Below are 11035 nucleotides of genomic sequence, written 5' to 3'. Positions count from 1 at the left end.
TCTTTGGTTAGCTTAAAATAGAGATTGTGTGTCAATTAAGTGTGGAGAAATGTGAAAATTTTGGTTAATGAGAATTTGGGTGCTACTCATGTGAAATTATAAAAAAAACCATATGCATTGATTTACTATGCTTTCATATATCAAAAAAATGAATAGGGGACAAAATTACCCCAATGTTAAGTCCAATAAAAGGATTAATGCATATGAGATGGGATTAAAATTGATACATGAGTGTGTGAAATATACAAAAGTGAGATTTTGGGTGGCTAAGCTTGACTTTAGAATTGTATAAGAGTGTGTGTATGTGTTAGGTGAGAACTTAAGTTAGTCAAAGATTCCTATGATAGCTCACTTGGCCATATCCTCACCCTTACCTTAGCCCCATAACAACCTTGAAAAGCCCTCATGATATTTGCATTTGTACACTTGATAATTGTTGATTGATTAGATGAAGAACAAAATTTTAGAAAGCATGATTAGAGGAGATTTGAGAGGTTTAATCCCAAACACTTGAGTGATTAGAGTGCATACACAAATTCGGTGAGGGTTCAATTCTTCATTTCCATATTTCTATATTTAATCATTGGTTGTCTTGCAAGTTTGTGAACTTTTTTGATTAACTCAACTCAATTGTGAATATGCTTTGATATGATTGATTTATCCCTTGATTGTACATATATGAATTCTTGGAAATTTGACTCACTTTGACCCCCCCCCCACACACACACACACACATACACATATAGTAATTAGAATAGCAAGATGCATTTAGATAGGTTGCATTGTATAAGTTCTACCTTTTTTCCTTCACTCTTTTAGTTCTCTTGAGGTTAGCATGAGGACATGCTAATGTTTTAGTGTGGGGAGTGATGAACGGATAATTTATACGCTTTTTGGCATTGTTTTTAGGTAGTTTTTAGCATATTTTAGTGACTTTTTAGTATATTTTTATTAGTTTTTATGCAAAAATCACATTTCTAGACTTTATTAAGAGTTTGTGTGTTTTTCTGTAATTTTAGATATTTTCTGGCTGAAATTGAGGGACCTGAGCAAAAGTCTGATTCAGAGGCTGAGAAAGGACTACAGATGTTGTTAGATTCTGACCCTCCTGCACTCGAAGTAAATTTTCTGGAGCTACAGAAGCCCAATTGGTGCACTCTAAATTTCGTTAAAAAGTAGACATCTTGGGCTTTCCAGCAATGTATAATAGTCCATTCTTTGCCCGAGATTTGTTGGCCTAAATCGGCGTTAAAACACCCACCAGAGACCCTTTTCTGGCGTAAAACGCCAGAACTGGCACCAGAACTGGAGTTAAACGCCCAAACTGGCATCCAAGCTGGCATTTAACTCCAAGAATGGCCTATGCATGTGGAAGCTTCAAAGCTCAGCCCAAACACACACCAAGTGGGCCCCGAAAGTGGATTTCTGCACTATCTGCACTTAGTTACTTATATTCTGTAAACCCTAATAACTAGTTTAGTATAAGTAGCACTTTTTACTATTGTATTTGATCTTTGGACCCCTTTTTCAGACTTTATGCTTGGCTGGCCTCATGGCCATGCCTAGGCTAGTTTCTCTTATGTATTTTCCAATGGTGGAGTTTCTACACCTCATAGATTAAGGTGCGGAGCTCTGCTGTTCTTCATGAATTAATGCAAGTACTATTGTTTCTCTTTGAATTCACGCTTACTTCTTCTCCAAGATATACTCTCGTACTTAATTTAGTTAAGTTAGAATGAAGGGGTGACCTGTGACAATCACCCACTATCTTTGTTACTCGCTTAGCCAAGATCCGCGTGCCTGACAACCACAAGCGGTCTACATGATGTTCAACGTAGTCATTGGATGACAGCCGGAGTATAGTCTCTTGGGTCTCTGATCCATGGACCAAGTCCGTGAGGTTAGAACCTTCGTGGTATAGGTTAGAACTAATTGGCAGCATTTCCGAGATCTGGAAAGTCTAAACCTTGTATGTGGTATTTCGAGTAGGATCTGGGAAGGGATGACTGTGACGAGCTTCAAACTCGTGAATATTGGGCACAGTGACAGTGTGCAAAAGGATAGAGAGATCCTATTCTGACACAAGTGAGAACCGACAGATGATTAGCCGTGCGGTAGCTGTACCTGGTATTTTTCATTCGAGACGAGAAATCCGATAGTTGATTAGCCGTGAAAAAATTGTACTTGGACCATTTTCACTGAGAGGATCATACAACTTGCCATGGAAGGGAGCACGCATGATTGGATGAAGACAATAGAAAAGCAGAGGTTCAAAAGCAACAAAGCATCTCCAAACGCTTATCTAAAATTCCCACCAATGAATTACTTAAGTATCTTTATTTTAATATGCATTTTATTTATCTTTCAATTATCAACACTCATAACCAATTGAATCCGCCTGACTAAGATTTACAGGATGACCATAGCTTGCTTCAAGCCGGCAATCTCCGTGGGATCGACCCTTTCTCGCGTAAGGTTTTATTACTTGGACGACCCAGTGCACTTGCTGGTTAGTTGTACCGGAGTTGTGAAAAGTGTGATCACAATTCCATGCACCAAGTTTTTGGCGCTGTTGTCGGAGATTGTTCGAGTTTGGATAACTGACGGTTCATCTTGTTGCTTAGATTAGGTAATATTCTTTCTTGTTTCAACCTTTATTTTCTTTTCAAAAAGTTTTCAAACAAAATAAAAAAATACAAAAAATTAATAAAATCATAAAAACCAAAGAATTTTTTGTGTTTCTTCTTTGAGTCTTGTGTCAAATTTTAAGTTTGGTGTCTTGCATGTCTCTCTTTTCTTAAAAATTTTCAAAAATATATTCTTGATATTCATCTTGATCTTCAAAGTGTTCTTGGTATTCATCTTGACATTCAAAGTGTTCTTGCATGCATTATTTGTTTTGATCTTAAATTTTAATATTTTTTTTTCATTTTGTTGTTTTTCTCTCTCATCATTAAAAATTCAAAAGTCAAAAAATATCTTTTCCTTATTCTTCTCATAATTTTCGAAATTTTGAGTTGACTTGGTCAAAAATTTTAAAAATTTAGTTGTTTCTTATTAGTCAAGTCAAAATTTCAATTTAAAAACTTTATCTTTTCAAATCTTTTTCAAAATTAATTCTTTTTCATTTTTTTATGATTTTCGAATTTCATTCCTAAAATTTTTCAAAACCTTTTTCATTTTTCTTTTAATGTTTTCGAAAATTTTAAAACTAATTTTTCAAAATCTTTTTCTTAATTTTATTTCATATTTTCGAAAATCCTTGCTAACAATTAATGTTTTGATTCAAAAATTTCAAGTTTGTTACTTTCTTGTTAAGAAAGGTTCAATCTTTAAATTCTAGAATCATATCTTTTAGTTTCTTGTTAGTCAAGTCATCAACTTTAATTTTAAAAATCAAATCTTTTTAATTTCTTTTTCAATTATTTTTTTCAAAATAAATTTCAATTATATCTTTTTAAAATTTTAATAAATTTCAAAATAAATTTCTTGTTCTCTTCTTTTTCATATGAGTAGGAACAAGGATAAGGACATTCTTGTTGAAGCTAATCCTGAACCTGAAAGGACTCTGAAGAGGAAGCTAGGAGAAGCTAAGGCACAACACTCCGGAGAGGACCTTACAAAAAATCTCGAAAAAGAAGTAGACATGACAGTCGGATCCAACAACAATGCTAGAGATGCAAGGAAGATGCTTGGTGACTATACTGTACCAACTTCTAACTTCTATGGAAGGAGCATCTCAATTCCTGCCATTGGAGCAAACAACTTTGAGCTTAAGCCTCAATTAGTCTAATGCAGCATAATTGCAAGTTTTATGGACTTCCATTGGTAGATCCTCATAAGTTCTTAGTTGAATTCTTGCAAATCTGTGACACTGTTAAGACCAATGGGGTTGATCCCGAGGTCTACAGACTTATGCTTTTCCCCTTTTCTATAAGAGACAGAGCTAGGATATGGTTGGACTCATAACCTAGGGAAAGCCTGAACTCTTGGAAAAAGTTGGTCAATGCTTTCTTGGCCAAATTCTTTTCACCTCAAAAGATGAGCAAGTTTAGAGTGGAAGTCCAAACCTTTAGACAGAAGGAAGGTGAATCCCTCTATGAAGCTTGGGAAAGATACAAGCAATTAATCAGAAGGTGTCCTTCTGACATGCTTCCAGAATAGAGCATCTTAGGTATATTCTATGATGGTCTATCTGAATTGTTCAAGATGTCATTGGACCACTCTGCTGGTGGATCTCTTCATCTGAAGAAAACCCCTGCAGAAGCCCAGGAACTCATTGAGATGGTTGCAAATAACCAGTTCATGTACACTTCTGAAAGAAATCTTGTGAATAATGGGATGACTAAGAAGAAAGGGTTCTTGAGATTGATACTCTAAATGCCATATTGGCTCAGAATAAAATATTGACTCAGCAAGTCAATATGATTTCTCAGAATCTGACTGGATTGCAAGCTGCATCCGGCAATACTAAAGAAGCCTCCTCTGAAGGAAAAGCTTATAACCCTGAGAATCCTGCAATGGAAGAGGTGAATTACCTAGGAGAATCCTATGGAAACACCTATAATCCTTCATGGAGAAATCATCCAAATTTCACATGGAAGGATCAACAGAAGCCTCAACAAGGCTTTAATAACAATAATGGTGGGAGAAATAGGTTTGGCAATAGCAAGCCTTTTCCATCATCTTCTCAGCAACAGACAGAAAATTCTGAGCTGAGCCGCTCTGGCTTAGCAAACATAGTCTCTGATCTATCTAAGGCCACTCTTAGTTTCATGACTGAAACAAGGTCTTCCATCAGAAATTTGGAGGCACAAGTGGGTCAGCTGAGTAAAAAAGTTACTGAAACCCCTCCTAGTACTCTCCCAAGCAATACAGAAGAGAATCCAAAGAGAGAGTGCAAGACCATCAATATATCCAAAGTGGCCAAACCTATAGAGGAGGAAAAGGCAGTGATTTCCAGTGAGGAAGACCTCAATGGACATTCACTGACAACTAAGGAGTTCCCTAATGAGGAACCAAATGAATCTGAGGCTCATACAAAGACCAAAGAGATTCCACTGAACTTACTGTTGCCATTCATGAGCTCTGATGAGTATTCTTCCTCTGAAGAAGATGAATGTATTGTTGAAGAGCAAGTTGCTCGGTATCTAAGAGCAATCATGAAGCTGAATGCCAAGTTATTTGGTAATGATCCTTGGGAGGATGAATCTCCGTTGCTCATCAATGAACTGAATGCCTTGGTTAAGCATAAATTACCTCAGAAGAAATCGGATCCCGGAAGGTTCTTAATACCTTATACCATAGGCACCATGACCTTTGAAAGGGCTCTGTGTGACCTGGGGTCAGGTATAAACCTCATGCCACTCTCTGTAATAGAGAAACTAGGAATCTTTGAGGTACAAGCTGCAAGAATCTCACTAGAGATTGTAGACAAATCAATGAAACAGGCTTATGGACTTGTAAAGGATGTCTTAGTGAAGGTTGAAGGCCTTTACATCCCTGCTGACTTTATAATCCTAGACACTGGGAAGGATGAGGATGAATCCATCATCCTTAGAAGACCCTTCCTAGCCACAACAAGGGCTGTGATTGATGTGGATAGAGGAGAGTTAGTCCTTCAATTGAATGAGGACTACCTTGTGTTTAAGGCTCAAGGATCTTCTTCTATAAATATGGAGAAGAAGCATGAAAAGCTTCATCCAATTCTCTCCATACAGAGTCAAGCAGAGCCTCCACACTCAAACTCTAAGTTTGGTGTTAGGAGGCCACAATCATGCTCTGAGCATTTGTGAAGCTCTGTAAGAGCTTACTACAAGCTATTGACATTAAAGAAGTGCTTATTGGGAGGCAATCCAATCTTATTTATCTATGTTAATTACTTTTTCATTTCATTTTCCATTGTTAGTTGATGTTTTCTTTAGGTTGATGATTATGTGGAGTCACAAAAATAGCTGCAGAATTAAAGCGGAATCAAAAATAGCATAAAAAATAGCACACCCTGGAGGACGAGCTTACTGGCGTTTAAACACCAGCAAGGATAGCAGAATGGGCATTTAATGCCCAGTCTGGCAGCATTCTGGGCATTAAAAGCCATAATTAGCAGCCAGACTGGCGTTTAACGCCAGAAAAGGGTGTATGGTGTCTGGCTGGCGTTAAACGCCAGTAAGGATGGCAGAATGGGCGTTTAACGCCCAGTCTGGTAGCATTCTGGGCGTTAAACACCAGAAATGGCACACAGAGGGCGTTTAAACGCCAGAAAGTTGCAGGGAGTAGAATTCCTTGACACCTCAGGATCTGTGGACCCCACAAGATCCCCACCTATCCCAACTCTTTTTCTCTCCTTTTCACACCTTTTCATAACACTCTTTCCCAAAATAACCTCCATCAATCACTTCCATTTCTCCTCCAAAACCATCATACAACTCACCTACCCCACCCATTCAAATTCAAACCATCTCCCTCCCAAACCCAACCCCTATTACAAGAATTCTCTCTCCACTCCACTCCTATATTTTCCCCTCATCACTCCTTCATTTTCACACATCATAACCACCTAAAACCCCCTTGGCCGAACCATTCACACACCTCCATCTCCTCCATCTCTTCTTCCTCTAATACTTTCTTTCTTCTTTTGCTCGAGGACGAGCAAACCTTTTAAGTTTGGTGTGGAAAAAAGCTCTATTTTTTGTTTTTTCATAACCATTAATGGCACCTAAGGCCGAAGAAACCTCTAGGAAGAGGAAAAGGAAGGCAGTTGCTTCCAACTCCGAGTCATGGGAGATGGAAATATTCATCTCAAAAGCCTATCACTAGAAAGAGGATGGAGCAAACAAGAGAGCCCACTCATAGACCTTAACAAGAGCATGAGAAAATTCCTCATCAAGAAATCTCTGAGATACCTCAAGGGATACACTTTCCTCCACAAAGCTATTGGGAGCAACTCAACACCTCTTTAGGAGATTTGAGTTCCAACATGGAGCAACTAAGGATGGAGCACCAAGAGCACTCCATTATCCTCCATGAAATCAAAAAGGACCAAAGAGCTATGAGGGAGGAGCAATAAAGGCAAGGAAGAGATATTGAGGAGCTAAAGCACTCTATAGGATCTTCAAGAGGAAGAACTAGCCGCCGTCACTAAGGTGGACCCGTTCTTTAATTTCCTTGTTATTTGTTTTTCTATTTTTCATTTCCTATGCTTTATGCTTTGTCTATGTTTGTGTCTTTATTACGTGATCATTAGTATCTAGTGTCTATATCTTAAAGCTATGAATGTTCCATGAATCTTTCACCTTTCTTGAATGAAAAATTTTTCTATTTGCAAAAGAACAAGAAGTACATGAATTTCGAATTTTATCTTGAAATTAGTTTAATTATTTTGATGTGGTGGCAATATTTTTTGTTTTCTGAATGAATGCTTGAACAATGCATATTTTTTATGTTGAAGTTTATGAATGTTAAAATTGTTGGCTCTTAAAAGAATAATGAAAAAGAGAAATGTTATTGATAATCTAAAAAATCATATAATTGATTCTTGAAGCAAGAAAAAGCAGTGAAAAACACAAAGCTTGCAAGAAAAAAAAGGCAAAAAATGGCAAAAAAGAAAGAAAAAGAAAAAAGCAAGCAGAAAAAGCCAATAGCTCTTTAAACCAAAAGGCAAGAGCAAAAAGCCAATAACCCTTTAAACTTAAAGGCAAGGTTAAAAAGGATCCAGGGCTTTGAGCATTAATGGATAGGACGGCCCAAAGGAATAAAATCTTGGCCTAAGCAGCTAATTCAAGCTTTCCCTAACCATGTGCTTGTGTCATGAAGGTCCAAGTGAAAAGCTTGAGACTGAGTGGTTAAAATCATGATCCAAAGCAAAAGGAGTGTGCTTAAGAACTCTGGGAACCTCTAACTGGGAACTCTAGCAAAGCTGAGTCACAATCTAAAAAGGTTCACCCAGTTATGTGTCTGTGGCATTTATGTATCCGGTGGTAATACTGGAAAACAAGATGCTTAGGGTCACGGCCAAGAATCATAAGTAGCTATGCTCAAGAATCAACAAACTAAACTAGGACAGTCAATAACACTATCTGAATTCTGAGTTCCTATAGATGCCAATCATTCTGAACTTCAAAGGATAAAGTGAGATGCCAAAACTGTTCAGAAGCAAAAAGCTACTAGTCCCGCTCATCTAATTAGAACTAAGCTTCATTGATATTTTGAAATTTATTGTATATTCTCTTCTTTTTATCGTATTTTGTTTTTGGTTGCTTGGGGACAAGCAACAATTTAAGTTTGGTGTTGTGATGAGCAGGTAATTTATACGCTTTTTGGCATTGTTTTTAGGTAGTTTTTAGCATGTTTTATTTTTTATGGAAAAATCACATTTTTGGACTTTACTATGAGTTTGTATATTTTTCTATAATTTCAGGTATTTTCTGGCTGAAATTGAGGGACCTGAGCAAAAGTATGATTCAGAGGCTGAGAAAGGACTGCAGATGTTGTTGGATTCTGACCCTTCTGCACTCAAAGTGAATTTTCTAGAGCTATAGAAGCCTAATTAGCACGCTCTTAAATGCATTAGAAAATAGACATCTTGCGCTTTCTAGCAATGGATAATAGTTCATACTTTGTTCGAGATTTGATGGCCCAAATGGCCGTTAAAATGCCCACCAGAGACCCTTTTCTGGCGTAAAACGTCGAAACTGGCACCAGAACTGGAGTTAAACGCCCAATCTGGCATCCAAGCTAGTGTTTAACTCCAAGAATGGCCTATGCACATGGAAGCTTCAAAGCTCAGCCCAAACACACACCAAGTGGGCCCCGGAAGTGGATTTATGCACTATCTGCACTTAGTTACTTATTTTCTATAAACCCTAGTAACTAGTTTAGTATAAATAGCACTTTTTATTATTGTATTTGATCTTCGGACCCCTTTTTCAGACTTTATGGTTGGCTAGCCTCACGGCCATGCCTAGGCTATTTTCTCTTATGTATTTTCCAACGGTGGAGTTTCTACACCTCATAGATTAAGGTGCAGAGCTCTGCTGTTCTTCATGAATTAATGCAAGTACTATTGTTTCTCTTTCAATTCACGCTTACTTCCTTTCTAAGATATACTTTCAATTAAGTCAGAATGAAGGGTGACCCATGACAACCACCCACTATCTTCGTTACTCGCTTAGCCAAGATCCGCGTGCCTGACAACCACAAGCGGTCTACATGATGTTCAACGTAGTCATTGGACGACAGCCGCAGTATAGTCTCTTGGGTCTCTGATCCACGGACCGAGTCCGTGAGGTTAGAACCTTCGTGGTATAGGCTAGAACCAATTGGCAGCATTCCCGAGATCTGGAAAGTCTAAACCTTGTTTGTGGTATTCCGAGTAGGATCTGGGAAGGGATGACTGTGAAGAGCTTCAAACTCATGAATATTGGGCACAGTGACAGTGTGCAAAAGGATAGAGAGATCCTATTCTGACACAAGTGAGAACTGACAGATGATTAGCCGTGCGGTAGCTGTACCTGGTATTTTTCATTCTAGACGAGAAATCCGACAGTTGATTAGCCGTGAAAAAATTGTACTTGGACCATTTTCACTGAGAGGATCATACAACTTGCCATGGAAGGGAGCACGCATGTTTGGATGAAGACAATAGAAAAGCAGAGGTTCAGAAGCAACAAAGCATCTCTAAACGCTTATCTGAAATTTCCACCAATGAATTACTTAAGTATCTTTATTTTAATATGCATTTTATTTATCTTTCAATTATCAAAACTCATAACCAATTGAATCCGCCTGACTAAGATTTACAGGATGACCATAGCTTGCTTCAAGCTTGCAATCTCCGTGGGATCGACCCTTACTCGCGTAAGGTTTTTTACTTGGACGACCCAGTGCACTTGCTGGTTAGTTGTATCAGAGTTGTGAAAAATCTGATCACAATTTCGTGTACCAGGGAGATTGATAAACCGCTATTTTACAGTTTATCTTAGGCTTATTTCAGTAGATTTTACTCATTATTCACACACTTATTCATGTAAATTGCATGTTTTACATTTTCCTTCCTGATTTTGTGCTATGATTGAAAACACGATTCTTTGGCCTTAAATTCACTATTTTTAATCGACTCTTATTCCCATTTGATGCCGTGATATGTGTGTTCAGTGTCTTCAGAGATTACAGGGCAGGATTGGCAAAGAGGATGGAAAAGAAGCATGCAAAAGACGAAGGAAGACAAGGAATTAATGATTTCATGGGCGAGCAACGACGCACATGCGCAAAGCACGCGTACGCGTGGTTAGGAGAAAAAGCAGTGACAAGCACGCGTATAACACGCGTACGCGTGATTAGAGGAATGCACATTGACGTGCACGCGTGGACGACGCGTACAGTGGAAGGCCGTCACGTGCTGCGTATCAGAATTTGCCGGGGGCAATTTCTGGGATCCTTTTTGACCCAGTTTCAGGCCCGAAATTCCAAATTAGAGGCTGCAGAGTGGAGCAGATGGGGGGACACTTCTCATTCACATAATTTTAGGTTTAGATGTAGTTTTCTAGAGAGAGAGGCTCTCTCCTCTCTCTAGGTTTTAGGTTTTTAGGTTTATTTCTTCTCAATTTCAGAATTCTACCTTGCTTCAATTTAGGTTTCTTCTACTTTAATTGTTCTAGTACTTTGGTTTATTTATTTCTCTTGTTGATTTGTTTGTTTCCCCAATTAGGTTTATGAACTTCATATTAGATTCAATTTCTTATTAATGCAATTTGAGGTATTTCATATTTATTGCGTCTCTCTTCATTTGTCATTGTTATCTTGCAATTGGGTATCTTAGATTTTATTATCTCTTATTATTTTTATATGTTTTTATTTTGTGCCTTCCAAGTGTTTGACAAAATGCTTGGTTGGATTTTAAATTAGCTTTTTATGTTCTTAGCTTAGATTGAGTAATTAGAGACCCTTGAATTGTCAAAGGCTCTTGTTAATTGGTGATTGAAACTTGCTAGTTGGCTTGAGCTTCACTAACGCTAGTCTTTGACTAGGACTTGTGAAC

The 11035-nt window shown here is 37.9% G+C and overlaps 1 non-coding gene across 1 annotated transcript; it reads right to left on the bottom strand.

Moving 5' to 3' along the window:
* Positions 1–4047: 4047 nt before the first annotated feature.
* Positions 4048–4151, bottom strand: LOC127742757 (small nucleolar RNA R71). The gene has a single exon (XR_008004160.1). It is a non-coding gene; the product is annotated as a small nucleolar RNA R71 (small nucleolar RNA).
* Positions 4152–11035: the final 6884 nt, after the last annotated feature.

This window comes from Arachis duranensis, chromosome 1 (genome assembly GCF_000817695.3).
Source record: "Arachis duranensis cultivar V14167 chromosome 1, aradu.V14167.gnm2.J7QH, whole genome shotgun sequence".
In the NCBI taxonomy this organism is placed as follows: Eukaryota; Viridiplantae; Streptophyta; class Magnoliopsida; order Fabales; family Fabaceae; genus Arachis; species Arachis duranensis.
This window is presented reverse-complemented; position numbering and strand designations above follow the sequence as displayed.